The sequence below is a fragment of the Mustela nivalis genome (genome assembly GCF_964662115.1).
Source record: "Mustela nivalis genome assembly, chromosome: 6".
Lineage (NCBI taxonomy): Eukaryota > Metazoa > Chordata > Mammalia > Carnivora > Mustelidae > Mustela > Mustela nivalis.
In genome coordinates this window covers 35904742-35923517 of record NC_139025.1, presented here as the reverse complement: position 1 = coordinate 35923517, position 18776 = coordinate 35904742, and the positions used below count along the sequence as shown (strand labels likewise).

The 18776-nt window shown below is 43.2% G+C and overlaps 1 protein-coding gene across 2 annotated transcripts in view; it reads right to left on the bottom strand.

Annotated features, from left to right (window-relative positions):
- Nucleotides 1-18776, bottom strand: part of SPTB (spectrin beta, erythrocytic) — a 124116-nt gene that overhangs the window by 68640 nt on the left and 36700 nt on the right. The window lies entirely within an intron of this gene.

Genomic DNA, 18776 nt, shown 5'->3' with positions numbered 1-18776 from the left:
CCAGGGGACTGGGCAGGGTGGGGGATGGTGTGGGGAGCTGAGGCGGGTGCTGGGCAGAAGAGAAGCTCTACCCTTTGGACTGGGGCCAGGACCAAACCTGGAGGGGAGGTGGGGACAGGAAGGAGAGGTGAGAAGGTGGAAGTTGGCTGAGTCCCGCTCAAATGTGCATCAATGGGGAGAGAGACCAAATGTGAGATGCCACGGATGCCACCAATCCTGGCAGCTGCTGGGGAAAGTGGACTCTTCTCAGAGGCTGCCCAAGATCCCTCCCAGGGCTTTCCCAGCAGCAAATAGTTAGAAAGCTGAGCTCTTGGTTTTGCCTTCTCTGAAATGCAACCAGGTATGTGGACAAGGTCTTCTGTTGAATTCCAAATCAGACCAAGGAGCCCAGATGACTTGCTGTCCCATCAGGTTCATCAGTGTGATGTGGGGGTGGTAGTGAGGGGATCTCACGGATGGTGGAGCCGTGTATGTTCACCCATGCAATGCACGTGGGCAGCAGGAGCTCTGTGTTCTTATTCGCCCGTCATTTATCATGTTTGCTCATTCATCCGTGATTAATCCACATATGTACCAAGGCCTAACCAGTGCTAGGCAGTCAGGAGCAAGACAGGAAGGTCCCTGACCTCATGGAGTTTACACTCTGGCAGCAAGATGCCCAATTAAATAAGCAACTTTAGTAAGGTGTGATGTGTGCCACCACTGGGAAAGAGCAAGGAATGGTGGACGACTCATGTCACGTCAGAGGGAGGGAAGTCTAAGCTGTTCCTAAAGGGAGCTTAGAGGCATTCTGTGAGGGGATAAATGGAAACGGACAGGTCTAAACAAAGGGCATAAAGAGCAGGTACAAGAGTTCTGAAGGTGAGAAGGAAAACATGGCAAAATTTCGGAACCTGACAATGTTACTAGAGGGTGAGGGCAAGGTCAGGGAGAAAAGGGGGACAAGAGCTAGAGGTACAGGGCTAGGTCCTACATGTCTTGGGCCTTTGGAAAATGACTAGCTTTCCTTCTGCCTTAATTTCCCCACCAATACATGCCTTTCAGGCAACTTCCCATGGAGCTAAAGGGATTCAAGAGATCAAGTCTCTAAGACCCAATATGGAGCCCAGAGCCTCCAAGAGAACAAACGGGGGTGGAGGTGGGGAGGCCATGAGGCAGGAAAATGCCAAGTGTGAACAACCGGTGAGCTGTGAGGTATACCACTCCCTCCACGAATGTGTGCATACACATACCACACTCCCACACTCATACACACACACTCCAACACGCACATGTGCACAGACATCCACACATGGACACACACATCTAACACACACACTCACACACCCAAACCGGAGTAAGTTTGAAAAAATGACCCAAGCTCACCAATCCAAGTGTAAATGCAGTGCTGTTGCCCTTATTTTTCTGACACAGAATCACTGCAGACTCCTTTTTCCCAGGCTGATTAATCAATCCCACCACATCCCTTTGAGGTAAGACAGGAGCCAGAATTATCCATCTTAATTGCACAAGGAAGAAAACCAAGGCCTCACACTGGATGAGGCCTTCCCAAGGTCATCTAGGGAGTTATTGCTACAGCCTGGGCTAAAGCCGAAGCCAGTGTGAACATTTATCCCCTTCTACTAGACAGCTTTTAGGGAAGCAGATTAGATTTAGGCGGGATAACACAGCACATGGGGACAGAGGCATTCCTCCGCTTTCAGGACCTGGCAAAGGTGTTTGCTTCTCAGCAAAGGGGAGGTGTAAGGTGGGGAAGCCAGTCTTCACCCCACAATCCCCCACAATGCCAGGCCTGTGCCCAAGAACACCCTCATCACTTAGAGCCTGTTGTCTTCCATAAATGGAGACGGGACTTCCAGGGCGGAGATTTCTCACTGAACTGGTTGGGCAAAGAGCTGGGAAGGACTCCCTCCTCCCCATGCTCCCCCCAGCTTCCCCGAAGGGGAGGCTACTGCTGGCTCCCAGCTCTGTGCAGGAAGACTGACAGCCTGACCACCTCCCATTGAGCCGCAAGCCTGTCCAGTAGCCCCCATGAAGGGCCGAGCTGCCAGACGCAGGAGGTGAGGTAAGATCAGATCCTGCTTGCGGGAGGTAACTGGACCCTGGCTCTCCTGCTTGTCTTGGGTTATTTTTAAGAGCGGCTGAGAGAGGCCCAGGCCCCGGGCTGGTGGGAGGGTGGGGGGTGAGATTACCTTTGCCACGGCTCCGTAAATAAGTCTGCCCCAGAAAGATGAGCCTGAGCAGGCACACCAGCAGGCCCAGCATTCGAGACAAGATTGATGGCCCCGGGTGCAGAAGAGCGGCCACTAGACAGCAATTCATCCTGCTTAAAAACGCCATGCCTCCTGCCGCTGTGGCTCAGAGAAGGCAGCGGCCAGGCAACGGGTTAGCCTGGAATGTAACACAAGTGTATGTCCAAATAACCAAGTCTAGGGTTTTAGGGTGTTTGGTTTGGTTTTTAGAACGTCAGGTCCCTGAAGACAACCACCAAAGCAAGAAGATTCAGAAACTCAAGGGAATTCCTCTTTCTCCTGCCTCATAACTGTGCCCACCCCAGGGGCCTGACCAGACTGCATTCTGTCAGAGCTAAGGAAGGGGGTGGGGTGTGCTCAGTGAGTCAGCAAGGAGAGGATCTTGGAGAATCAGGTGTGAAAGACAGAAGAAAAGAACATCTGAAAACAGGAGAGCTACAGATGTTTATTCTAGGAAAACAAAACAAAAGCAAAAACAATACCTACAACCAAGCTTGACCCAGAGCTTTCCCAGCATCACCCATGTCAATTTTCATTACTGTCATGATATCCCTTTGAAGGCCTGAGAATAAAGAAACCAACATGACTGAAAAGAGCAGTGTATGGTGGGGGCTCACGGGGGGTGGGGGGGGGGACACCTAACCAAATGGGGAGTCATGGAAGTGATACTTAAGTTCTTACCTGAGGGGAACATGGAACTCAGGTAATCTAGTCACATTTTTAATGATGTAAGTCATCTATGCATCTAGAATGGTCTTCCATAAGTCTGGAAGACAGCAAGTACGTGACTAACATTTGACCTTAACCTGCACCTCATTCCCCCGCCAGCAAACCCAGGAGAAAGGGTATAAGAAGTAGTTCTTTGTCCTTTCACTACCCATCCCCCAGCAATGCACCCTCAAGCTCCTAAGAAGTCCTTCTCCCAACCCATGACACCCTTGTCAGAACACAGGTGGCTCCCCTCTCGCCTGTGTGACTCTGCCCAGAGAAAATCCTCTTTCCTGTCTATCTACCTGCCTATTGCAGTGGGACAGGCCAGAGGCTTACCCTCACCTGCCGAGCTTCTGTCACCCACTAAAGCCAAGATATATTTTGATCAGGAAGGGTTCCTAGAACACTGGCCTGCAGCTCAGGACAGAAAAGCTCATCTGATTGGACCGGGCCCTCACAGAAGGAGCGCCTGCTTGGTAAGTGGATTTCACAGCTTCACTGCGGACACCCTTAGCTTCACCCTTTACAGTGCGCCCAGGACCTCATCTGCTTCTGAGATCAGGTGTGAAGCCTCAGAATCTCAACCTCATGTGCTATGCCCAGTTGATCCCCAAGGCAGTCGGGAATCCAGGAAGTGGTGGCAGAGGTGGCAGAGGTGGCTGTGGCGGCTTCTCCCCCACCTGCAGGGGCTGCCGGCACCCAGCTCGCACACAGCATCAGCCCTCCCACAATACCAGCACGGGGCAGAAGACAAGGGGTGCATGGCTCTTTTCTTCCCCACCCCACCTCCTCTTCCCTGGGTGGCATGGATGAGAAGCAGCAGCGCCCAAAGCCCTACTTCAGGACTGGGACATGGCGGGAAATACAGGAGGAGGCTGCTGTTCCCTCACAGGGTCACAGGTTGCAGGCTGTTGCAATGCAGTCTTCCTTCAGCAGAGAACTGAGACCCATCCTACCTTTAATTTTCTCTCTAGATGTAAAGTTGGACTCCTCCTCTGCTTTCTATTTTGTCCTGCCCCTTTCTGCTACCCCAAACCCGCTTTTAAAATATTTTGGTACTATGGCAACCCAGGTCAGGAGATTAAATCCTGAAGTTTCCCTGGTAACTTTTCTGCCAGTGCATTTACTAAAACAGAACATCCTCCTACTCCCTCTGGTAGTAATCTCACTGCATATTCACAGACACCTTAAAGAACAAATACATACTAAAATAGCACGTGAACCCAAGAGACGCCCAGCACAGAGTACACTAACTTTATCTCAAACCCTAACCTCCTGCCCACCCCCCAAGCTCTAGTCTGGCCCCTCCATCAGTCTACAGATATCACCACCCTGAAATCACAGCTCCATCTCAATATAGATGAGCACATAGCTCCCAGGACAGAACAGGCAGTTTCAGGACCATGAGGTGACAGTGAGGCCCAGTGAGATAAACATGCCACCTGTGGGTGACCGTTCCAGCAGATGGACCTCAGCAGCAGCACCTGGACCATGCTGCTTCCCCTCCCCAGGGCACACTGCTTTTCCTACACTTTGCAGTTTCCATTCCAAGTGGCCCTGGCTGCCAGTCTGTGAGTGGCAGAGTACAGTTAGGCATTCCTCAAGTGTCAAGACTCCTATCCACGGTGGCCACCATCAAGGATCCCGATGCATTTACAAATCCCTGGCCATTCTAGCCCACTGCTTCCCCAGACCCATCTGCTCCAGTTTCTGTCACCAGGCAGGGACTTCAGGTCCACATGTCACAACTTGTCCACTCTTATCATGGAAACATCTCCTAGTTAGAACTGGCTCCAGTTAAGCTGCAGCTGCTGGAATGGGAGTGGGGATCTGGTGGGATCATGACCCCAGCAGTTATTCCAGAGATTTGGTTGGGGAACAGGTGCAGATCAGCGTTGATATAGGAAGGAATTGTCACCTCAGCCCTCAATAGCGTCTATAAGCACCTCACGTCCTACACAGAGGCAAATGTCCACTGGGAATGGTTAAAGGAGATAGGAGAGATGATACTCTCAATATACATTGTTTTCAAAGACTATCTTCCATTGGGATTCTTGGGCTCAATATCTACATTTATGGAAAACAATTACAACCCAGTCCTATCTCTTATCTTTCCCAATTCACTTTCTTTCAGGATAGCCACTGGTCTCTCTCCACAGAGAGAGAGAAACCTCTCTCTGTACCTCCTGGAGAATAAGTAATATTCTATGGTAGTCGAATTAAACTTTGAATGCCCAATTTCTCTCCTTCTATGAAGACTGTTCTAGAATACCCACAGTGACCTCTCTCTTCTCTGACGAAAATTGTCAGAGAGGTAGTAAGTTCTCAGTGTTGGAGATGGTTAAGAATAAGTTGAAATAATTGATTTGAAATAATTATTGAGGTATTTCTAGTGAAATAATTGATTCAGAAAAATATTTAAAAAATAAAATAATTAGGCTAATGGAGAACTACGAAATGGAATCAAGTTCCCAACACTTGAATTCACTGATAAATCTTAGTATCACTAACAACAGATGCTGGGTGTCTCCTGATATGATACAGTATGAAGGATAACACAACCAATGACATTCTTACCAAAAAGGTTGAACCTCAATCTGATCAATCTTTAGAGTTAAGTTCTCCTTAAAGGAATTACAGGAGGCCAAAAGACAAGCTAAAAGACAATATGAGAAATTAAGAGACAGACCTACAAGTTGGGATATTCTGCAGACAACTGACACTATTTCTTCAACAAGTCAATGGCTTTAAACAAATAAAAAAGGAGGCGAAGATCAAAAGTTGTAGATCAAAAGAGACTTAGGAGATGTAATAACCAATGATATGTGTACCTTGTTTGGATCTCGAATCAAACAACTATTAAAACACATTTTTGAGACAACCAGAGATATCTGAATTATAGCCTCAATATTGGATGGTAACTGGAAATTACAGTCAATTATGTTAGGTGTGATAATGGCATTATCGTTCTAAGAAAATAAACTTTTAAAAAAGATTTTACTTATTTATCTGACAGAGAGAGAGCAGGAGAGCACATGCAGGGGGACCAGCAGAGGAAGAGGGAGAACCAGGCCCCTGCTGAGTAGGGAGCCTGATGTGGGACTCCATCCCAGGACCCTGGGATCAGGACCTGAGCTAAAGGCAGTTGCTTAACCAGTTGAACCACCCAGGTGCCCTAGAAAGTAAACCTTTTTTAGAGATGCTGAAGAATGTAGTGTGTCGGGGGGCAGACAGGACAGGTCATCTGGGATTTGCCTAAATATGCTACAACAAAGTGGGAAGCAGATGAGGTAGAAAACCCCTAATAACTGTTGACTTGGGATGACCTACACATGTGGGGATTCATTCTACTTTGGGTATAGGCTCAAAAATCTGTACAATAAAAATGCTCACTTTCTATTAAACTTACATTTTATCAATTTTATATTTATATATTTTATCATAAAAAGTCATATACCCTAGATACAACTGGAACTTAGAATACAAGTCAACCCCTTATCATGGTTGTAATGCCTAGCATGGTTTGACTTCTGCCTTCCTCTCTAAGCACATCTCTCCACACTCACTACCTGCAACCCACAAGCCTTTCAGTTGTTCCAACTTGCCATTTCTCTGCATGCTGTGCCCTTTGCTTGTGTCACTTTCTGGAGTATCTCTGCATGTCTGGTCCTTTAGGTCTCCTCTTATTTTTTATAAAAATTTATTTATTTATTTACCACACACACACACACACACACACACACAGCACAAGCAGTCAGAGTGGCAGGCAGAGGGAGAGGGAGAAACAGACTTTTCACTAAGCAGACAGCCCAACATGGGATTTGATCCCAGCACCCTGGGATCATGACCTGGCCTGAAGGCAGATGCTTAACTGACTGAGCCACTCAGGTACCCCTAGGTCTCCTCTTAGATATTATCCCCTTATAGAAGTCCTCCCAAGCATCCTCCAGTCTGGGCACCTTGTCTGACCCCTTCCTAGCACTCATCATAATAGTAAGTACTCACATATCTGTCAGTTTTCGTTTTTGCTTCTCCCTGCCTAGACTATAGGTTCCTTTCAGGCAGCAGCCACATCAGTCTTATTCATTATTATATTCCAGTGCCTGGCATCGTGCTTGGGACATATAGGCACCAAATATTCTTTTCCTCCTAGGGACCTAAGCTCAAACTCTGGAGTCTCTTTAAACCCTTTTGTCCCCCCCGCCACCCCACACCATATTCCTTGATCTACTCATTCAGTTATCCCACTTAGGTGTACTGGGTACTTATTCAATATTTATTCATCATCAAAGCCAGTCATTATGCCCTTTAAAGTGTCTTTCTTTCATCATTCTTTTATGTTCTAAAGCTTCCACTTCACTTTAGGCCCTTATGACTTTTCACCTGGACTTGGTAATAGTCCATCTCTGTCCAGACTTGGCCTCTTCAATCCATTCTGCATGGTCCCTCCCATGACGACATGTCTCTAGTCTGTAACACATCTATCACACACAGTCTGCCAAAGACCTACACTATCCAGTGCTGAGCTCATGCTTTCCTTTCTAACTCTGAATGTCCTTCAACCCCCACCATTGGGTCAGATGCCTCTAACTTTATTTGTGCCACAATCCATACACTGAAATTTAGGCATCTTTCCTCTCTCCTGGCAATTTTAAGCAATTTCCAAACATTTAGAGTCACAATATACAACATTTTCCTAGAATCTGAGGGAGGTCACTTTCCCCTCCTATCCTACTCCATGGATCCTCTACCCCCTCGACATCTAAGTGGAGAGGACAACGGGGATGGGCTCAGGGAAAGCTGACAGTGACCTGTGCACAGATTCCCCGCCCCGGTCAGTCCCACATCCACCCAAGTCTCATGGCTATTTTCGGGTGAGGCCAGATCCTCACTGTCTTGCCTTCTGTCCATCCCGCCAACCTTGGAAGATGAATCTTAAGCTTTTCCTCCCTTTCATTTTCATTTTAACATGCTCAAATCTTCCCTATCTTAAATAAAATTCCTTGCCCTATTTTCTCTCCCCTCTGTCAGAGCCAAACTTCTTGACTAACTGACATATGAGCAGGTGACTTACAAGAGGAAATACAAAAGAGTAAAAGCCTATGAAGAGATACTCAAGGTTATTAGTTACCCAAGAAATGCAGTTTAAAGCAAAAAGGAGATCCTATAGGCAGACATTATAAGCTGAATAATTTGAGGTGTAGGTGGGGATGTGCAGAGCAGGAAGCTTGGGCACTGCTGATGGGAGTGTGAACTGGCCTAGCCATTCCAGAGGCAGTCTGCCAGTTCTCAGGCAGGTTACACATCTGTAACTCTGTTTCTGGGCCTAGAGACCAAAGAAACTCTCATGCAGTTCTGAAAGTTCTGAAATGCACGATGCTCACTGCAATATTGATGATGGGGGTGGTGGGCAGGTGGAGATAACCTGTGTGTCTGTCATAGGGGGGTGAATGATAAAATGTGGTGAACGTACACATGGAGGACACATGGCAGCACTAGAGGATCTTAAAAACACAGTGCTGGATAAAATAAATAACAGAATGGGATCTACAACACACCATTGACATAATTTTAAAATACACGCATATAAAACAATATTTATGAGCATATTATAAACAAGAGAAAAACAAACACGTGAAAATGGCCACTTCTAGGTTGGAATGAAGGGAGTGGAGAAGGAAAATGAAAAGAAAAGAAAACACCAAACAAACAAACAAATAATAAAAAAAAACAGTCTGGTTAAAAAATGGGCAGAGGACCTGGTTAGACATTTTCCCACATAAAACATAGAGATAGCCAACAGACACATGAAAAGGTGCTCAACCTCACTCATGATTAGGGAAATGCAAATCAAACCCATAATGAGATACCACCTCATACTTTTTAGAATGTTGAAATCAAGAAGATAAGAAACAAGTATTGGGGAGGACGTGGAGAAAAAGGAAGCTTTTGCACTGTTGGTAGGGATGTAAATTGGTATAGCCACTGTAGAAAACAGTATGGAGGTTGCTCAAAAAATTAAGAACAGAAGTATCATATGATCTAACAATTCCACCATTGGGTATTTACCCAGAGAAAACAAAAACACTAACTCAAAAAGATATATGCATCTCTATGTTTACTGCAGTATTTACAATAGACAAGACATAGAAGCAAACTAAGTGTCCATCAACAGGCAAATGGCTCTCTCTCTCTCACACACACACACAAATGAATATTACACAGCCATTAAAAAGGATGAAATCGTGCCATTTGCAACAATATGGATGGACCCAGAGGGTATTACACTGAGATAAGTCAAACTGAGAAATACAAATAACATATGATTCAATTCATAAATGGAATCTAAAAAAATAAACAAACAAAAAGCAGAATCAGAACTATAAATACAGAGAACAAACTGATGGTTGCCAAAGGAGAGAGAAGTGGGGGCTTGGGCAAGCTGGGTGAAGTGCAGGGGGAGGTAGGCCTCCAGTTATGGAATGAGTAGGTCACAGGAATGAAGAACAGAGCATGGGGAATGCAGTCAGTGATCTTGTGACTGCACTGTAATGAGCCAGATGGTGGCTATACTTGTGGTGAACATAACATAATGTATAAACTTGTCAAGTCACTGTTGTGCACCCAAGGCTAATATAACATTGTGTGTCAACTATACTTAAATTTAAAAAGACTTGTTAAAAAGAACAGAAAAGAAAAGAAAATCAATCAACCACCAACCAACAAGGAGAATGGCCTTGTCTAGAAACTGAGTTGTATGATGACCTCTGCTCCTACTGTAGAAATAGATATATTATATTTACGTTCAAGAGAGCTTCCTCATCCCAAATTCACTCTTCAATTCACTGAAATCTGGTTTCCCCAATCACTTCATGAAATTATTCTCTCCAAAGTCACTGAAACCTCCCTTCCTTGTTGATTAAAATCACAGACGCTTTTCAGGTCTTATCTTGACTTCTCAGCAGCATTAAGCTCTGTGGAACATTCAAAAATTTACTGAAGTTGCATCCTTTGTCTTCTGGGACATGCTCCTTGTTCTCTTTCAACTTTCTGGTCCTTCTTCCTTGGCTCCTCTGTGGGGCTTTCTTCCTCTACCTATCCCTTGAATGGTGATGTTCCCCAGGGTTCTACCTTGGGCCCCCTTCCCCTTCTTCCCCTGCCTACGCACTCTTCTAGGCTATCCCCTTCACACTCATGACCTGCTAATTACCATCTCAAGCTACTGGCTTCTGAATCTATCTCCTCAACTTCCATCCATCACATCCAACTGCCTTCAGAACATCCACCTGGAAGACCCACAGGCCTCTCACACTCAACATGATCCTTAATTGACCCTATGACCATCCCTGTTCCAGTTTTCCCTGTCATATTCTTTATCCAACAATATCCCAATGATCCAGACCAAAAGCTGGGGTCATATTCTACCCCTCTCTTTCTTTTCCAGTATCTTGCCTACTCAGTTCCCTCAGTATCTCTCAAATCTCTATTCTTTGTCTCTACCTTTCCTCACTTCTGGTCACCACCATCTCAAGTCTAATGGTTTCCTGCTGATTTCTTTGGATCTATATTTGCCATTTTGCCTACCATATCAACCCATCCTCAATACTATAGCCAGAAAGATCATTTTAGAATACAAATATGAAGATGTCACCTCCATACTTTAATAGCTCTTCTCTATTTCAGAAGAAAGTTTAAAACCTATAATAAATTGTAGTCGAAGAGCTACATGATCTATCATCTTACTGAACACCATTTCCATCCAAACCTTCCTCCTAACTTCTCCAGTTTCATATCCCCACCATAATGAACTCTAATTATATTCCTGGCTCTCTTGCACATGCTTTGCACATGCTAAGCCCAGAAAACCTTCCTTCTTTTTTGGAATAATTTCTCTAAAAAAAAAAAAAAAAAGATTTTCTTTATTTCTTTTAGAGAGAGGGTGAGCAGGAGGGGCAGAGGGAGGGAGGAGGGAGGGAAGGAGGGGAAGAGAGATAGAGAGAGAGACTCAAGCAGACTCTGCACTGAGTGCAGAGCCCAACATGAGGCTCGATCCCAGGACCCTGAGACTATGACCTGAGCTGAAACCAAGAGTTGTACACTTAACCAACTGCACCATCCAGGTGCCCCTTGAAATAACTCCTTGCCCTCAGAACTATCTTAGCCATCACTTCCTTCAAAAAACTTCCCTACTGGGGTGGTTCAGTTGGTTGAGCATCCAACTCTTGATCTCAGCTCAGGTCTTTACCTCATGGTCATGAATTTGAGCCCTACATTGGGTGTGGAGCCCACTTAATAAAACAAACAAACAAACAAACAAACAAACAACAACAAAAGAGAAACTTTCCCATCTCTACCACCAACCCCTGCAGCTGTGGGAGGTGAGGGTGACTATTTTAGGTTCCCATCACACTCAGTGCTCATGTTCATCAAAGTGCTTAACTACACTGTAGGATAATAATCTACTTCTCTTCTTTCCCAATAGACTCTACTCTACTTGAAACCAGGGACATCCTTATTCATTCTGTCTCAATTAGCCTAGCATACTGCCAGGTGTGTGAAATGAGGCTACATAATGTTGAACAAGTAGATGAGAACTGAGAAATGCAGAGCACTGCTCCCTAAAAGCATAAGGGCGCTTCCTGCTGAGGACATACTGAGGAGGCTATTTTAGAGGTGAAGGTGGTGAGGGGACAGGAAACATAGCATGAGGCAGCAAAGCCAGGGATTAAAGCTGGGCATCAATGCCCTGACATTTGTCACTGTTGCCCTACTGCCCCACCCACACATTTCTGACACCTCCTCCTTTCTGGCTAGACTGTGGTGGCATGAAGGATGGACAGTGGCAACAGGGCCCAAGCTCCTACAAATCGTGACACCCTTCAGAGTAGCTCTGACACAGCCATGCCTCAATTTCCTCACCCCAAACATTGATGAAAGCAGAAGCTTCTTACCCAGAACTCCTCTAGACAGGGAAACCTACCCCACTTAGCTGAGAAGTCTTTTACTTACTCTTTCTTGTGCCACAGAAATGTCAGTCACAGAATGGTTTCTACCCATACATCTCTGCCATGCAAATGAAAAGAGCTATTTAAAAAGTGGAACCTATAAATAATATATAAGTTATGGGTGCCAATTTAATTATTCATTCATGTTGGAGCTTTTAAAATAATTAAATAAAAATTAACCTTTTAAAAGTTGCTCAGGCCCACAAAGACTCCTCAGGGAATAGATGTTGGCCAGAGGATTTCCCCATCCTTGGCCATGACACAAGCCCAATACAGTGGGAACATCCTCTGGAGACATATGGGAAGTTGCCTACAAGGGGCAGCTCCATTCCTGCAGCAGAAACAAGTGCAGCCACTTCAGGCCTGGCAGTTCCCAATGTGCATAACCCCTCACGCCCACAGAGAGAACACCTCTTGGCCACTAGAGTCTATTAAGCCCCTTCCCTGGGTTCTGCTGATAGGGAGGCACCAGCTGCTAGATCATGCAGTCACTCTGCTGCCCACAGTCCTCAGGGAAAGTTCTTGGCTCTTGATAGGACTAAGTAGCAAATTTCAGGGCTAGAAAGGGAACCTGGAATTTATTACGACCTTTATGCATATTGCCCCATCTAATACATACCCACACTCACAACTGTTAAATATTATTGTAATTATTGTTATTGTTGTTCCTGCTCTATCAAAACCATTGAAATCCTAACTCCTGTAGTAGTGCATTCTTCTATAACTTACTTAACTACTCTGTACCTATCCTTCATCTGTAAAATGGGGGAAACACCCTGTGCATCTGTGGTGGAGACTCTTGGGGTCTAGCAATGTCTGATTTCTACTCTTTCTACAGACGACCTGGAGGCATTTTTCTGTTACCTTGGTGTGGTTATGTGATTAAATGAGCAGATGTGACATGCACCACTTCAAGACCTGAGCCATAAAATCTTCCCATAATGTCTTATTCTTCCCTGAACTCCTAGAACCTAGACTACCGGGCCAAGGTGGAAGGAGTCTGACTGCTGGGATAGCTATGAGGAAGCAAAGCTTCTGCCTCAGTTTATACCCATTTACTCATATATGATATGAGAAAGAAATAAAAATTTATTTTATAGTTCTGTATTAGGGCAGTTAGAGTACCCAACCACTTACCACACAAAGCTGTTATACAGATTAAATGAATTTATACGAAAATGATGTAAAAACTCTACAGTATGATATAGCCCCAAGGTATTCTTATTTACAAATAATATACAGTATCTCCTTGTAGCAGATTTGTGGGTCTACTCAATATGCATGCTCTCATAACAAAAAGGAACGTGTACAATAGGTGGAGTCTATTGTCATTACCTTATTGCCCCTTCTGCCACTCTCATTCCTTTGTCACGCTAACCCATGACAGGTGCCTCTACTGAGCTGAATGATCCAAGTGGAACTCCTTCTTCAAACCTGCTTCTATCTTTACTTTAAAATGAAACTGACATTGACAACTTCATTCCCTATCATTGTAAACTCCTCAAAGGGAAGAATGCCATTTTTACCATGGAGGTACTTGCACGTGGTAGGTATTCATTTAGTACATGTTAATTGGGTGAAACAGATATAGATCTAGCCTCCCAAGGTGCCAGACTATCCCTCCCAGGGAACACATCTTAGTAAGGGCCTTACGGAAATACAATACCTTAACCCAAAGGAGGGGTAGGAAAGAGACAGTTTAGGAACAAACCAGGCCAATGGATAAAAGGAGTAGCACATCCAAACCATGCAAGAGAATCAACTGTGTACTGTATCTTTGGGACAGCCAGCTCTGCTTATAGAGTTTCTGAAAAGTATAGACTTAATTCAAGATAAAACTTGTGCTAGAAGGCAATCCTGGGCAGAGAGAAGGAGCTGTCCAAGGTTAAAGAATGTGGGGAGAGGGTCAGAATGAAGCCCGTATTTCCTGCTTTCTAGAGTTATACTCAGACTTCTTAACTTCGCCTCACTGCTGTCCTGTCCATAACCAAGGGCTTTGATGAATTTCCCGCCCTATTCTAGCATCTTGTATTTAACTACAGCATCAAGGCAAGCATTCATAAGTAAGTAGAGACTGTTTATTCATTAATTCCACAAATTTTTATTGAACAATAGCGCTCTACAAAGCTATGAAATACTTAGGTACAAATGGAACAAATTATGTGCAAAATCTCAGGCTGAAGATACAAAACACTAATGAAAGAAATTAAAGATCTACATTAAATGGAGAGATATACCATGCCCATGGATTGAAAAATTCGGAATTATTAAGATGTCAATTTTCCCAAATGGATTTAGAAATCAATGTAATACCAGTCAAAATCCTCATAGAATTTTTAAAATAGAAATCCACAAGCTGATTCTAAAATTTCTATGGCAAGGTAAAGAAAATAGAACAGTAAAGTCATTTTGAAAAAAATAACAAAACTTGAGGACTCACATTACCTGACTTTAAGATTTACCACAAAGCTATAGTCATCAATATAGCATCATATGGCGAAAGGATAGACATATATGTCAATGGAACAGAATAAAGTCCAGAAATAGACTGATTTTATATATATATATATATATATATATATATATATATATGCAAATGATTTTCAACAAAGGTGCAAAAACCATTTAATGGAGGACAGTCTTTTCAACATATGGTGCTAAACAACTGGACATCAGAAAAAGGGAATGAACCTTGACCCACACCTCATACCACAAACAGAAATTCACTCAAAATGGATTATAGACTTAAACGTAAAACCTGAAACTTCCAAAAAAAAAAAAAAAAGGAGAAAGTCTTTGTAATGTTGGGTTAATATTTTAGATGCAAACCCAAAAGGGTACTCCATAAAAAAAAAAAAATCAGGTATCCTAAAAGAAAAGAACTGATAAATTTGGCTACCATAATTAAAATGTCTGCTCTTTAAAAAACAGTGTTAAGAGAATGAAAGTTTAAGGTTCAGACTGAGAGAAATTATTTGCAAGACACATATCTGATAAAGGATTGTAGCTAGAATACAAAAAAATCTCCACCAAAAAAAAAAAAAAAGAAAAAAAAAAGAAGACCTTAAATAAAAATGAGCAAAAGGTTTGTACAGATGTTTTGTTAAGGAAAAAAAGAAAAAAAGACATGGAAGGGGAAAAAAGCACATGAAAAGATGCTCAATTTCATTTGTCATTAGGGAACTACAAATTAAATCCACAATAAGAAACTACTATACACTTATTGGAATTTTTTCAATATTATTAAAATAGCATTGACTATATTCCCATGCCATGTCTTTCATCTCCATGACTTATTCATTCCATAACTGGAAGCCTGTACCTCACACTCCCCTTTACTCATTTTGCTAATTTTCCTATCTTCCTTCCCTCTGGCAACCATCGGTTTGGTCTCCATATTTATGGGTCTGTTTCTGCTTAATTTACTTTGTCTTTAGAGTGCAAATATAAGTGAAATCATATGGCATTTTTCTTTCTCCCATTTATTTCACTCATAATAATATCGAGGTCCATCCATGTTACTGCAAATGGCAAGATCTCATTCTTTATGTCTGAGTAATATTCCATTGTCTAGATGTCCCACATCTTTATCCGTCATCTATCAGTGGGCACTTGGGTTGCTTCCATATCTCGGGTATTGTAAATAATGCCGTAACAAAATTAGGGAAGCATATGTCCTCTCAAATTCACTTCCATTTTCTTTGAGTAAATACCCATAAGTGGAATTACTGGGTCACATGGTATTTCTCTTTTTAAATTTTTGTTTTTCCACGTGGAGCTTGAACTCACATGACCCTGAGATCAAGATCTGAGCAGAGATCAAGAGTCTGATGTTTAACTGACTAAGCCAACTAGGCGCCCCACTCTTTTTATTTTTTTTTTAAGATTTTATTTATTTATTTGACAAAGAGAGACACAGCGAGAGAGGGAACACAAGAAGGAGGAGTGAGAGAGGGAGAAGCAGGCTTCCCCCTGAGCAGGAAGCCTAATATGGGGTTCGATCCCAGGACTCTGGGATCATGACCTCAGCCAAAGGCAGACGCTTAAAGACTAAACCACCCAGGCACCCCTTTTTTAGGTTTTTGAAGGAACCTCCATACTGTCTTCCACAGTGGCTGCACCAGTAGATTTTTTTTTTTTTTTTTTTTAATAAAAACTGACAATGATAACTGCTGGCCAGTATGCAGAGCAACTAATCTCTCAAACATTGCTGGTGGGAATACAAAATAGTACAGACACTTTAAAAAAGAATCTGGCAGTTTCTTATAAAATTAAACACACATTTACCATAAGACCCAGTGATCCTACTCATAGGTTCACACAAAAGCTTCTTTATTCATAATGTCCCCAAACTAGAAACAACCTAAAAGTTCATTAACTGGTGAAGAGATAAACCAACTATGGTGCACAATGGGATATATTCAGTGATAAAAAAGAAAGAATTCATATACATATAACCACGAATGAATCACAAATGCCTTATGCTAAGTGAAAGAAGATGGTCTCAAAAGGCTACATGCTGCATGATTATGCGACTTTCTGGAAAAGGCAAAACTGTAAGGACAGAAAACCAATCAGAGGCTGTCAGGGGTTAGGGCTGGGGAGAGGGCTGAAAACAAATGGGCATCAGAGAATTCTCAGGAGTGACTGTGGTGGTGGTTATATACTGCACGCGTTTGTTAAAACTTATAAAAATATACACTGAAAAGAGTGAATTTTACTGTATGTAAATTATACCTCAGTAAACCTAAAAACAAAATATTAAAACCAAAGTTATAAACATAAATAAAAATACTAAAAATGTATTTATTGAGTATGTACCTATTATGTACAAGTCCACTGTCATGAACTGCTTTGATAAGAATGATGTAGGATGGGGCTGCTGGATGGTTCAGTGGGTTAAAGCCTCTGCCTTTGGCTCTGGTCATGATACCAGGTTCCTGGGATGGAGCCCTGCAATGGGCTCTCTGCTCAGCAGGGAGCCTTCTCCCCCCCACCCCCGCCTGCCTCTCTGCCTACTTGTGATCTCTCTCTCTCTGTCAAATAAATAAACAAAATCTTTATTAAAGGGGCACCAGGGTGGCTCAGAGGGTTAAGCCTCTGTCTTCGGGCTCAGGTCATGAACTCAGGGTCCTGGGATCAAGCCCCACATCGGGCTCTCTGCTCGGCGGGGAGCCTGCTTCCCTTCCTTTCTCTCTGCCTGCCTCTCTGCCTACTTGTGATCTCTCTCTCTCTGTTCAATAAATAAATAAAATCTTTAAAAAAAAATCTTTATTAAAAAAAAAAAGAATGATGTAGGATAATTATTCCTATATATTTTGAAATGAGAAGTTTTTCTCAAGCAAGGTACTAGAATGGAGGATATAAACATGGTGTAGGCATGGATTCTGCCCTCAGGATGCCTCAGATATGGATATAAGTAATGATACAACAAGACAGAATTAGGTAAGTGTCAAAAGGGAGGCATAAATAAAATGCTGTGGGACTTCAGAGGGATGACAGAATACCAAATGCTGGAGAAACAAGAGTTTTCATGGAAGAGATAGCATTTAGTTAGGTGCTGATGACAGGGAGTGATGATTTTATTGTTGGGGTAAACAATGTTTATCTGAAAGTTTTCTCAAGCAATTTCTCTTTGATCCTCCTAACAACCCTGTGAGACAGGTTGGGGAGGCACTATTCATCTCACTTTCAGTTGAACAAACTAAGACTTAGAGATCAAGTTCCTTGCCCACACTGGGTGGCAAAGTCAAAGCTTGACTTTAGGTCTCCTGAGAGTTTGGTTCATGCTCTGCTCCATGATATACCCATCCAGAAGAGAAGATTTGCCTTTTCATGAGAGAGAGCGTGCTAATGGCCCATTTCCACCTTAGGATCTCTCCAAGAGAATGGGCCGCTTCTAGCCATCCTGGATATTGAGAATACCCTACAGGACTAACATGCTTATTCGAGTCTACTGTATATAGAATGAGAACCAGCAGAAGGCCGATTTTCTATGGTGTTTGTTTAAATTCATGGTTTAAAGGTCTCAAAATATCCTTTATAAACACTAAAAAAAGCAAGAGCCCTGAATGTTACAAAGGTAATATTGACTGCCTCGAATGCATGGCCATGTATATAACCCTGAAATTGTTTAAGATATGACCCCAGACCCTGTAGGGCAAATTTAAAAAGCCCTGCTCATTCTTGGAGGGGACAGCTTCCTCAAAGGAATGAAGGCCATTCCCAGAAGCCTCCTTGTGACCTGAAGGAGTGTACCTGTTCACACACGTCACCTGGCTTAGCCGTGACCCACAGAGCGCTTTCTTCATCATTCCTTCACACATGTGGGAGTTCATCTAACTCCTTGCTTTATCTTTGTGCTAACCACTGGGTTAGCGATGATCTTTCTCCAGGGAAGAAACACATTACCAGAGAGATGTATATGGCCTCGACATTTTGTTGCTATCTCCCTCTTTTTGGTCCACAGCAAACTTAAAAAATAACGAGACAATGCCACTATGCACATCAAGTTAGCTAACCAAAAATTTCCTGAATGGACACTACGTAAGTGATCATGAGATGGTCCTTGTCCTAAAGTTGCTTATAGGTAATTTAAACATTCCTCCTTGGCACAGCTGGAGAAACTGCTTTCTCCTTTCTGTGCTCTAGTTTTCTCACCTGGATAAGAGGGAGTGAATTTCTCCAGCTGTAAAGCTGTTGTCATCAAATATTTACTGAAAGCATACCCAGACTTACAAACACCATCACATCGAATCTGCAGAGTGAAGCCGTGAGGCACTCACTCTCCTCCTCTTTTATAGGTGAG